The sequence below is a fragment of the Saccostrea cucullata genome, unplaced genomic scaffold (genome assembly GCF_032062105.1).
Source record: "Saccostrea cucullata isolate Sc308-1 unplaced genomic scaffold, CSIRO_AGI_Scuc_v1 ctg1605, whole genome shotgun sequence".
In the NCBI taxonomy this organism is placed as follows: Eukaryota; Metazoa; Mollusca; class Bivalvia; order Ostreida; family Ostreidae; genus Saccostrea; species Saccostrea cuccullata.
This window is the reverse complement of record NW_026938858.1, coordinates 42,176-55,257: the sequence shown is the minus strand read 5'-3', so window position 1 is coordinate 55,257 and position 13,082 is coordinate 42,176.

Below are 13,082 nucleotides of genomic sequence, written 5' to 3'. Positions count from 1 at the left end.
TTAAAATAAAGCGTAAAAACTAGTGTTGGCAAATCGGACGATTTTTAGTAACCGGTTACTCGCTTCATCTTCCGATATAGAGTACCCGGTTACTCGGATGATTTTTGGTAAAAGTATCGATATCTATTGTTTATCTTATTCTATACTTATCGGTAGTAGTAATGCACAAATATACTATATAGGGACAATATATTTACAATACACACATACGATATCGTCAAAGATTTTTGATTTTAAAATAAAGAAAATTAATAGGGAATTCGACACACAAAGACAAATAAATACGTTACCTCCAATCACCACTTTTTGCTTTCTTTTTCAGCCCCCGAAATATGTCGCAATCAAGGAGAATAATTATTTACATACTCCATAATTAATAATTAATATGTGGAGTGTCCAGTAAATCGCTGGTTTTCGAATAATTTAAAGTTAGGTGATTTAACAGATTTTGAATCAGCTGTTCTTTTGTTACAACTCCAAACTTATTAGGTCTCAACTTAGCGGCAATTTCGTTAAATTATTTTAAAATAATTATAATTTTGGCCTTCAAAATATGTTTGCCCCAGGCAATCAAAGCTATCAATTATATAAACTGTGAAAACTAATCAAAACAATTTGATTCACTACAACCATGCATTAGATCAAATCTAACGGTACCTAAAATTAGGGAAATGTGTAAGTTAGTATACATTTATAAATTATAAAACATTCATTTCCTATGCCTTTAATATGTAGAATTAATTTCATCCGAGTAACCGAATAGCAGTTTTACTAACCGATACTCGCAAATTTTTACGGTTAACCGGTTAACCGGGTTTTAAACACTAGTAAAAACATAACCCCATAATGAATCACATTTTCCTAACATCATTCAGGAATGGTGTAAAACATTTCAATTTTCGTCAACTCGTTCATATTATTTCTAAATTAAGTAATTGAATTCAAATATATGAAAAAAAATTGAAAATAGTACTAGTAGTATGTAGAAAATCGCTAGAACCGGATTACTACATCAACTCACTTTAGATTTTAAAATAAAAATCTATATTTCAGTAATAAATTATAATCCGCGTTTCATTATTGGAAAGTGCGATATAATCTTATAGGTGTATTCTGAAACAGTGTAAAGGTACACGTAAGTAAGCAGACTGTTTGAAGTTTTTGGTGATATCGATGGAATTTAATAATTATTAATTTTGTACTTTTTATCAATTTTAATCATGATTCATACTTGTAGTATACCATAAGGAAATTATAATGATATTCTGAAGGTTTCGATTATTTTTAACCCAAGACTAAAGATAAAAAATAAGGATATTTCAATGTTTTCAGCTGGGTTTGGAATTTATTTCGGAGTTGGACAACAGTTTTTGAATTTCTCAGTCATGCAAAGCACAAGCGGAAACATTTGTAAAAATGTCTCATGAGAGAAGTCATGCACAACGATTGATTTTAATTTTTTTCTGTTTTCTAGTTTTAATTAAAATGATATGTGTTTGTTTCTTTTCCATCTTGGCGATTTACCTATTGTCTACTCCGGTTCTAGTATTATAGTTTTGCCTTCTAAAGTGAGTTTGTTCTTTAACAATCCTTCTAAAGTTTTACAAAAAATTTGTCATTTTAACTTAAAAGTATCATATCCATAATTTTCACTGTAATTAAAAGCATGTTTTTAATAATACCAGTTTTATTCCGCAGACAAATTTCACTGTATTGAACGTATTTTACTGACAATATTTCACAGGAATTGGACACAAGTTTCTAAATCTTGGATAGTCTTTCCCTCATAATTTAACTTTTAAAAATATTTATTTAAAATAACTTTTAGCCAAAATATGACCATGGTTTTTGAATGAACTACTCAATGTTGTAAGCTGGTTATGGAATTTATTTCAGAGAGTTAGACATTTCCAGTCAGGCAAATCACAAGTAGAAACATATTTAAATGTCTCATGAGAGTATAATTCATGTACAAGAAATGATTTTGATTTTTTGTTTTAAAATAATTTGATTTTTTTTCTTCTCCATCTAGGCGTTTTTCCCGTTCTTCTCCTACTACAGTCTTGCATTGTGAATATGTTCTTTAACAATTATAGCAGAAAAATGGAAGCAAAGTTTTGCAACAAATTTGTTATTTTCACTTACAAATAACAGATCTATTATTTTCACAGTAATGAAAAAACATTTCTTTGATAACTGAAATCAGTTTTATTCCCCAGACGGATTTCACGGTATAGAACATATTTTATTGACAATATTTCACGACACAGTTCGGACACGGTTTCAAAATCTTGGATAGTTATCCCTTCATTATATCAATTTTAGAGACGTTTATGCAAAAAGCATTTTTAGCCAAAATATGACTATGGCTTCTGAATGTTCTGTATTTTGAAGCCTAATTGTTCCCGAACCAACTGAAACCTACAATTGTATCTATAGCATGCCTGACTATTCTGCCCATGCATTTGGCAGCCGGCAAAAAATGCCATACAATATTTACATTTTTGCACAAAAAACATAAAATGTTCAACAGTATAGGAGGTGTATAGCAGCCGATAATTGCAGTGGAATGGAAACTCCAGATTAGAAAAACATAAAAGCCACGGCAGAGCGACCATAATCCCGCTTGGAGCGCTCCGCGCGATCACACATGAAAGCGAAACGATAAACACAGAACCGACCCTCGTTAATCACAATCTTGTTTCTCGGGCCAATTATAAACCAATAACTAAGGTTATCTAGTAAAGATTCTTACCATTTTGAAGAAAAAGAGAAAATAAGATGCATTGTTACATAATGAGATTTTTTAAGGTTACTCAGTGCAAATGCTACTATACTTGAAATGTTACAAGACAAAACTATTATAGCAAACTATAGGTAAGGGAAGTATACTACATGTATTGATAACTGCAAGTAACTAATTACAATTTTCACTGTAGTAAATGAAAGTTTTCAAAGGTATCAGTCTAAAAACGGAATTCCAGCTTAAAGTCCATTCAAGAATATAAACAGGAGATGAGCAAACACGGATTTCTAAAACATCCAAGTTGGGATCCGGAGCCATGGAGAAGTAAGTATGCCCTGTTGATCGATCACATCCGTCATGTGCTCTTTGACATTTAAAAATGACGAGAAAATCCGTAGGCAATTCAGTGTGTAAATAATGGCCTAACAATTATTTTAGTGAAAAACGTTAACATGCATTTGACTTAAAGTCATTTCAATTTTTTTTCTAAGTTCAGTACATGTATCCAAGAAGAACGTATTGGTTTTGAGGTTATGAACTTAACAACAAACACAAATTAGAATTAGAGGTACTGTGAGCAATGAGCTCACTACGTGATATCCCCACCTCCCATATGATTATAACTGCAAAAGTCCATGTTTTGCTCTGGGAAACCCGAAATAAGTGTCATATCTGAAAGTAAAATAGGAGATGCACAATGGGAATTTGTTATAAAGAATCTGTGAAAGTATTAAATTCTAATCAGTGGTTTAAGAGGAGTTGCGGATAAGAGAAAAGTACCCTTCAATATAATACAAGTAATAACTGTGTTTTGTTTTTTTTTTTTTGCTCTGGAAAACCCAAATATGTGTCCGATCAAAAAGTAAAATTGGAGGTCCACAATGGCACAATATGTAACAAAAATTCTGTGAAAGTTTCATTAAAATTTATTCAGTGATAAAGGAGGAGTTGCATGCAGATAAGAAATAGGTACTCCAAAGTCTAACGGACGGACGGACATTCCGATCACTTTAAACCCTCCCACTTTTCAAGCCGGGGTATAATCAACAAATACAAAACATTGAAGCGTAATTTACTCTTTTGGAATCAACACTTTGCTTTATTCCAAGGAATGCACCAAAAATATTTTGTTTCAATAAACTAGTAGTTTACTTACATGTAGGTTACAATGTCAGAAGAATTCTTAAATGATGATGAGAAAATCTAAAGTTGTTCTTAAAATGCAGTGCTTTTTCTCCTTTTAATTTGTGTTTTTAAGCGGTTAGCTTCGCTAGCCGCTATATGGCATGTGTCGGCAACCGGAAACCTCCATAAGGCGCTACCTATCGGCATCGCTTTATCGCTCGTAACCTTATCCTTCTGCAACCAAAACCGGAAACTTCCATAAGGACCTACCTATCGACAACAGTAACTTCAGCAAATGATTTGTATACTGTCGGCGTAAAAAGACAATATGCTGTGAAGTCTGGCCAGCCCCTACTACATGTATATCACTTCGTACTAACGAAATATATGCTGTGTATGAAGAGAGGCTATTATAACGATTATATCGAATTCTTACTAGTATATTTACCAAAGCATTGACAATACTTACAACACTTACTTTTAAGAACTGAGAATTTGGTCCTTATTACATGTGTATCGCGCGATCGCGATTTCTGGCAACTGTTAGTTTATTTTTGAAAGTTTATTATACAGCAGGTTGGAGGTTATTACAGACTGCAAAAACATCAGCAAATCTCTCGATTTTGATTTTCCTTGCCAAAGTATTAAGAAACACCATTTATTAAGTTAATACCTGAAAAGCGCTTTTATAAAAACACCGAATCTGTAAGTTTTACACTTTTTGTAACGTTTTATGGAAACAATAGGGTTACCTCCACTATGAAACGTTTGTTTTTCTTCTCTTTTCTTCTCTGTCTAATAAACAGATTATAAAAGCTCTGCTCCCAGAGATATAAATTCTCTACTCCGTCTTTGATAATTTATAACAATCGAAATAAGGGATTATTACTATTAGTTTTGTAAAAAATAATGGAGCACTTAAAGTAGTAAAATCAATTTTGAAAAAAAAATGGAGAAATATATATTAATTTTAATCAGCATTGTGATCCTCATCTAAAAATCAACCGATATTATTTTCACAAAAGAATGAGGTATGAAAAATTTTGGCAATTAGCAAAAATTTAAAATATATACTTAATTCTTATTTATAAGTTTTGAAAATTTGATCAATTCCTAGGGAACGTATTATTAGCTGTGAAAATACTTTTAAAATTTGAATTTGTCCAATTTGTCGATTATTGTTTTAAACGTTTGAGAAGAATAAAATTAAAATGCAGGTGTTTAGAGGCACATTGATAGAAAAGAAATCAGTGTATATTGTTTAACCGACATATTGAAGAAAGTGACACTGATAACTTCTTAAGTTACACTGATTTTTAATGTACATTTGAATTTTTAAATATGTGTTGATTACACAACTTTCCTTTTCATCTTTTATTTGAGAACAATATTGCATGAAGAGTATATGATAAACACACCTTATATGTCCTTATCTAGATATCGTGCCTTATATTGTGCAAGACTTCTTTCAAATGATTCTCATATACCATTTACTTTATTGGAACATTTACTTGTTTGAAAAGTCAATAAAATATATTTCATAAAGCTTGATAATCTTGTTTACTCGCCAGTCTTCCCGTAGAAGTAGAAGTTTATAATATTACTAAAGGAAGTATTCAGATCTGTATCAAAATACAGAATGATCGATTTTAGAACAAAAGCTGACTCCTGAAAGTTCAAAGGTGTCCGTTGCCTAGAAAAAGTAAGCATCCCTCGTTACAGGTTAATTATATTGCCGCGATGAGCCTACACAACTGAATCTCTCTGATATCAATTCATTTACAAAGTCTCTCCTAAATCCTTTTTTCTCTGACTAGCCAGCTGTAATCTACACTACTCAAAATCCATTAATCTAAAGAATTTAACTTGTCATTTTTTTAATTGTTTGTTATAGTAGGCTTTACAATTACCTAATTTCAGATTCAATAGAGAATAAAAGACAATGAAATTTTCAACATTAACATAATTTTTTTTTTTATCCAGAGAACAATTGGATGCCATCATTTTTTAAAAATGCACTTCCTGTCTTTCAAACTGAAGAAATCTCATGTTTAAATTTTGAAACATGCATTTCAACATTAAAATTTATTTAAATGATCCAAATCCGCTACCGCTTCTGAAACATCTAACATCCCATTCGGGGTCACATCAGAGCGACCGTTCAAGTATGTATACATGTACAAGTAAACACAAACACTTTGGTCATTGTTAAGCCTCAAACAGTTATTTTCCACGGCTACATATCATCATTATTGATACTGTCTTACGTTGAATTAAAGTAATTTTGGATTTTCATGTATCTTCTGCATTTCATCTAAACGTGAATAATGCAAACGAGCACAAACTATACAAGATACCCCACATGTCATACATAACACAACTTTTGCAATGCATATCTTTTTACTACAAAACTCCTCGGGTGTTTTGGTTGGGTGGTGAAAACAAGAAACCCATCTGAACTATTAGCCAGGATTTCGGAGGAACCATTTTCTTTGCCTAATCGAAGATTCACTCTTACATGACCCCAAATAGGATGTTGTTAGATGTTTGAGAAGCAGTAGTTTGGAACATCTAATTTTAATTAGATTGCATCCATCTGTGACATCAGTTTGGAATGTTATTGGTTTTACTATTGAGTAAAGTATTACAAAAACGGAATTTTTTTTCTTCTCTGATGACATTGGACAAAGATATGCATATTTAAATATCATCATTTTATGCACTTTTTCGGTACATATTAGATGAAAGCATGCTAACCGCTTTTCAGTACTTTCAGTACTTTGATTTTTTATCGGATAGAAAGATAGGTTTTTGAATTTAGGCTGGACGCTAAAAACAGAAAAAGTTGGACTGGTCTAATGATAGATTGTATATTTGCTGACGAGGTGATTGTATCGGCATAGAATTTTCGAAATGATGACTTTTAACAAGATAGAATGATTTTTTTGGTTTCACCCATTGCAACAATTTTCTTATTAACCTTCTTAGTTCTAGGAATTGTCCAGAAACAGAGTATGCTCTTGCAATTAAATGAACTGAGAGACTTTTTGAAACCAATTTTAAGTAAAAGGATAACACGATATTTCTAAAAAAATCTATATTATTTTTGAAATCCAAATTCTTATTTTTGGGCTTATCAGTTTCAATTGTAATTAATAAAAAAAAACAAAAAACGATTGATGTAATTTTTTATTTGTAAGAATAATAAGTAAGTCACTATATTAGTACATGTATATCATAAAGTACTCCAAACAATATTCAAAGCGATGTCACTTTATATACAGCGATAATTGAAAAGTACTTACGTACATAACTCATCCGGTGGTTTGCTAAAGATAAGTAGCATTTTTGTTTTGGATATTGCATGTTCAAATCCATAATTGTGGTCGAAGCAACCGATATCTGCAAATCTTTTTTAACGAAAAAAAGCATAATAATCTGTTACAAAAAATGCAAAAATTAAATCATGAAATGGTTACTTAAAGATTGTCTGATATATATATTTGCACTTTAATACATTTGGTAATATTTTTCTCTATGTACTCTCTGGTTTGTTATTATTTAACATTTATATGTCTTCTTTTTTTCTTTTAAGATACCACAAAATAGAATTATGGTTTATTTTCTCTCTGTAAAAGTAATTTGAGCTTTTGTTTCCAAAGAATTTTCATTGATCTCAAAGCCTTGGTGACTCTTCTGAAATAAAAATCCCCGAAAGGTTACCCTGAAAACGAATTTTGAAAAAAAAAACTGTAATAGATCTTTGTTTGAATCTGACAATGAGTCACAGGGATGATTTCTAAAACCCAGTAAGTGTAACATATGATTCACTTCTCTCTGTAAACAATATACACGATATAGCCCCTGGGTAGCTAATATAAGTAGATTAAAATCACTATAGCTTATGATCAGGGTTGATATCAAACAATGTTAGTTCTACAAAAAGAAAAAACGAAATGTCGACAGGGGTATAATTTTCAATTAAGTGAATAATTTTATTTTCCACTATAAAAGAATTAAATGTCACGTGCCAGGATCGGTAGACTTAATACTACTCAGTCTGTTTTTAATGGAAATAATAAAATTGTTGTTGATATTTGGTTTTAAACTTGACATTTTGCTGGGCTAATTTGATTTCGGCTTGACTGTTACTATATAATTCAATAAACAATACTGATTATGGGGATGAGTAATAAGCATGCACACTGATGTGGAAAAATTATAAGCATAACTTTGTTTTAATTGAAAATGTATATCAAAATATACCTTTTAAAACCTCTTTTAAAAAGACATTTTAAAGCATTTGGAGACCGATGCGGGTTCCTACACGCTAATCATTGACATCTCATTGTTAATATTTTCAAGGTGGTACTATTTTTGAAGGTTCAAAATTTGATGGATTTCATATATAAAGAGTAATATTATATACAATAGTCTATCATGAAGATTAATAACAAGGTACTGAAGTTCTTTAGAAAACAGGCACAAGGAAATATGGTGATAGCGAATAGTATTCGAGCTCAAAAGTCAATAAAACAATATAAACTAGTGCTAATTGTAACGGGGACCGTTACAGATGTTCCCCAAACGCTCCCCAACTCCCTTTTGGTGCCATATTCCCTGTAAGCTTCATTAAATAAGACAAACTCTATGCATTTGAGACTTTAACAATCTTTACCCAGAAGTGTACCAAGTTCATTCAAATTTTAGCATTGCATGCGTGCGCATGTGAATGCATGTTCATAATGACCTTATCATCTTGTCTACACAATCTACACTAAATAACAAAGTATTTAATCCAAATGTTTCTTAATCCCACCACGTTTGGTTGAAAACCAAGGGAGTAATAGCTGTTTAAAGTTTAAGCCAATCAGATTGCAGCACACGTACATGCGCGTGTATGCGTGGGCATGGTGACCATACCGTCTTGTAGAAGTCCATTATATCTATCTGTTCCAAACCCCATCCTGTTTGGTTGAAAACCAAGGGAGTTATAGCTATTTAAAGTTTCAGCCAATCAGATTGCAGCACACATGCATGCACGTGTTTCCATGATAATTGCTATATATCATATTGTACGATATCCTAATGCATGGCTATGTTTAAAATTTCAAAGGATTTCCTCAAAAAACAAGAAAGATATTGAGACTTTAGTTTCAGCCAATCAGAGCAAAGCACACGTGCATGCGCGTGAGATCTTGCTTTTTTGACCATGTCATCTTGTCTATGCTTCTAATATATACTTCTAATATGAGTTTTAAAGCATATCATCAATAACTTAAATAGTTACGTCTGTATCAATTATATTTCTCGTGTTGCACGTGCGAGCTCTTGCAAGCACACGTGCATGCACATGCTTTCATGATAATTCTTATATTACAGGCTGTAGATCTCCCTAATGTATGACTATGTTCAAAATTTCAAATGATTTTATCAAAAAACAAGAAAGATATTGAGACTTTAGTTCCAGCCAATCAGAGCAAAGCGCACGTGCATGCGCGTGAGATCTTGCTATTTTGACCATGTCATCTTGTGCATACTACTAATATATCCTTACATTATGAGTTTCAAAACATTTTGTTAAAAAATAGAAAAGTTACGGTTTTATCCATTATATATTGGTCATTTCAAGTTTTGCACGTGCGCGCTCTTGCAAGCACGTGCGCGCAAAATGACCTTGATTCCGCAAATCTACATAACATGTCTACTGACCCTAAAAACATTTCACCTAAATCGGATGTGTAGTTTACAAGATCATTCGCGGACAAAATTTTCCCGAGAAGAAAAATAATAATAATAATAATAATAACTAGTGCTTATTGTAACGGGGACCGTTACAGTTGTTCCCCAAACGCTCCCACTCCCTTTTGGTGCTATATTCCTTGTAAGCTTCATTGAATAAGACAAAAACTTATGCATTTGAGACTTTAACAACGCCAACTTCATTCAAATTTTAGCATTGCACGCTTGCGCATTTGAATGCATGTGCATAATGACCATATCATCCTGTCTACACAATCTATGTATTTTTTATATACAAAATATTAAAATATTTAATCCAAAGGTATTAAAAAACATGCTATTCCGGTATATTTTTGATTTAACCCATTTCACGTGCACGCACGTGCATATATGAGCACGGTGACCATATCTTCTTGTAGAAGTCCATTACATCTATCTATATTCTAAATCTCATCCCGTTTGGTTGAAAACCAAGGGAGTTATAGCTGTTTAAAGTTTCAGACAAGTTTAAAAAAAGCCAATCAGATTACAGCGCACGTACACGCACGTGTATGCATGTGCATTGTGACCATACCTTCTTGTAGAAGTTCATTATGTCTATCTATTTTCCAAATCCCATCCTGTTTGCTTGAAAACCAAGGGAGTTATAATTATTTAAATTTTAAGCCAATCAGATTGCAGCGCACGTGCATGCACATGTTTTCATGATAATTGCTATATATCATGTTGTAAGACATCTTAATGCATGGCTATGTTCAAAATTTCACAGGATTTCGTCGACAAACAAGAAAGATACAGAGACTTTAGTTTCAGCCAATCAGAGCGAAGCGCACGTGCATGCGCGTGAGATCTTGCTATTTTGATCATGTCATCATGTGTATAATACTATTATATATTTATATTATGAGTTTCAAAGCATATAATCAAAAAATAGAAAAGTTACGGCCATATCTATTATATTGGTCATTTTACGTGTTGCACGTGCGCGCTCTTGCAAGCACGTGCGCGCAAAATGACTTTGATTCCGCAAATCTACATAACATGTCTACTAACCCTAAAAAGGTTTTACCTACTTCGGATGAACAGTTTACAAGATCACTCGCGGACAAAAAAGTACCCAGGAAGAAGAAAAATAATAATAAGAAACAGAGTAAAAACAATATGTTCCCCAACTTCGTTTGGGGAACATAATAACTAGACTCCTGTTGCCATGGCAACAAAAAAGTCTTCCGTTCCTGTATGATACTGTTTGCATTGATTTTTGTATGTAGAGAAACAAGTACATTATTTCATAAGTCATAAATTGTACAGAAACTAGATTTGTTCTTTCGATACTTGCAGTCCTTTGATATTTACTGCAAAAATGAATATGTCTATGTCCTTATATATGATTTTGTATGCATGCTTTTTTTATTAAGAGGTATATTTCAATTTTCCTTAAATTAAAAAAAGTAAATGGGGGGGGGGGTTTATCTAGAAAACAACGTTTCAGAACTTACAGTACTTTGATTTTCATTACAAAAATGATTGTGTCCACCGTACTTGATATATACACATGACAAATTATAAAACGTGTTGTGTTTGAATTAAATTTTGCATTCAAAGAAATATTTACATGTATATATAAGTCAAAGTAAACTAAAATAGTTAATGTCCTTTCAGTCCTTGCGGTACTTTGATTTTCATTGACTGACGAAAATAGCTTCCAAACGTACATGTAACTTATTGTATGCATTGATGTTTATGTGTAGAAAAACATGCCTGTTTATACTACATACATATACATTTACACTTTAGTGAGAAAAAGGTTGATATCGAAATCAGTCCTCTAAGTACTTTAGGTACTTTGATTTTCATAGCAATACGCCAGTTTCGAGATTGTAACTCTCCTACGATAGAGGCGCAAAAAGTATCCATTTTGGCAGGGAGGTGGGACAGGTTGTTTCTGTATACAAACGTGCATAAATAAATGAACGATATTGATGGCTTTTAAAATTTATTGAATGTTATAGAAAGATAATGATGTTTAGCAGTGATACATTTGATGATTTTATCAAGTTCCACTATGCATATTTACACATCTACTTTACATTACAGGTACTTAAAAACGAAAGAAACGTCGTCTTAATAAAAAGTAACCGATTTTCTTGATTGTACTTTTAAAAAAAGTTAGTGGGTTTTTTGAAGTTATAACAAGGAAAAGAATCAATGTGTCATTTAGATTGCCTAAGTACAATGATCAGATGCATGTGTACCGTTTTTATTAGAGGTCCAAATTTCTTCCCTCGTCTGATTAGTCTCACATCCACCGACATTTTCTTTTTTGTTACGATTTTTTTTTGCTTGAAAAAATGACGTCTTTAAATTAATTCGGTATTCTCGAAGTGTAGAGTGCATCCTGACAATCATGTAGTTATGATAAACCAGTATATCGATGATACAAAGTATCCAATATGTATATACCAAATATATTTGTCCCACCTGTTTGTTTACGCGGCAACGAAACTCCCCTCCTCAACGGAAGAGCGCACCAAGGGAGATAATCTCGAAACTTGCGTATTATGTTATCTTAATCCTTATATAAATGAGTCTGTATGTTTTGATTTTTGTATGCAGAAAAACATGTAAACGTAACCTTCATGTAATTTAAAGTAAGAAATGGCCCTTTAGTACTTTCAGTACTTTGATTTTATAAATGCAAAACGAAAGTAGCTGAAATATACAAAACGCGTGATATGATTTTAAGGTAAAGATCCATACCACGTAAAATAACGTTATGTGACGTTATTCTCGTTTGTGACGTTATTACGTCAAACGCGCCCGACGCTTATTCTATCAAAAATGCCTGACGTCGATTTCACTTACCGTAAAAAAAAAGTACATTAATTTCCAAATAAAAGGCATAAATATACGATGTTCAGTTATTTTCCGGGATGCATGATCGAAGGCGAGTTTAAATTTAGATGATTCGTCAAACCGAAAGTACAACAAAGATGGTATGGAAGATTCATTGTCTCGAGTACAAGATAACTAAAAGACTTCGACAATCGGGTCGTTTTTTGTCTCTGTAAGTTGAAGAAATACAGAGTAACAAATAAATGGTTCTCTTGTCGAAAGTCATTATCGTTTGCTTACATGTTTGTACATAGGCCTAGTACATAACCATTTTCGAACCACGTACGGCGCGGCTCAAGTATTCAGGTACCTGACTACTTTGCTTCAATATTCCGATTTTTAAAAGTCGTTTTTCTCTTCTCGATTGTTTGAATTAAAATATCGTCCTCTGGGGATTGACTCGGGATTTTGAAAAAAAATTTGGAAAACTTTTTTTACAATGTATATCATACATAAAACAGTTACTGCACAAATATAAATGTTCTGTTATTTGGTATATCCTTGCACTGAAACATAAAATAATTATTGATAAAAAAAAACCCAGAATATTTCATTTAAGTAGGAAAGGACATTG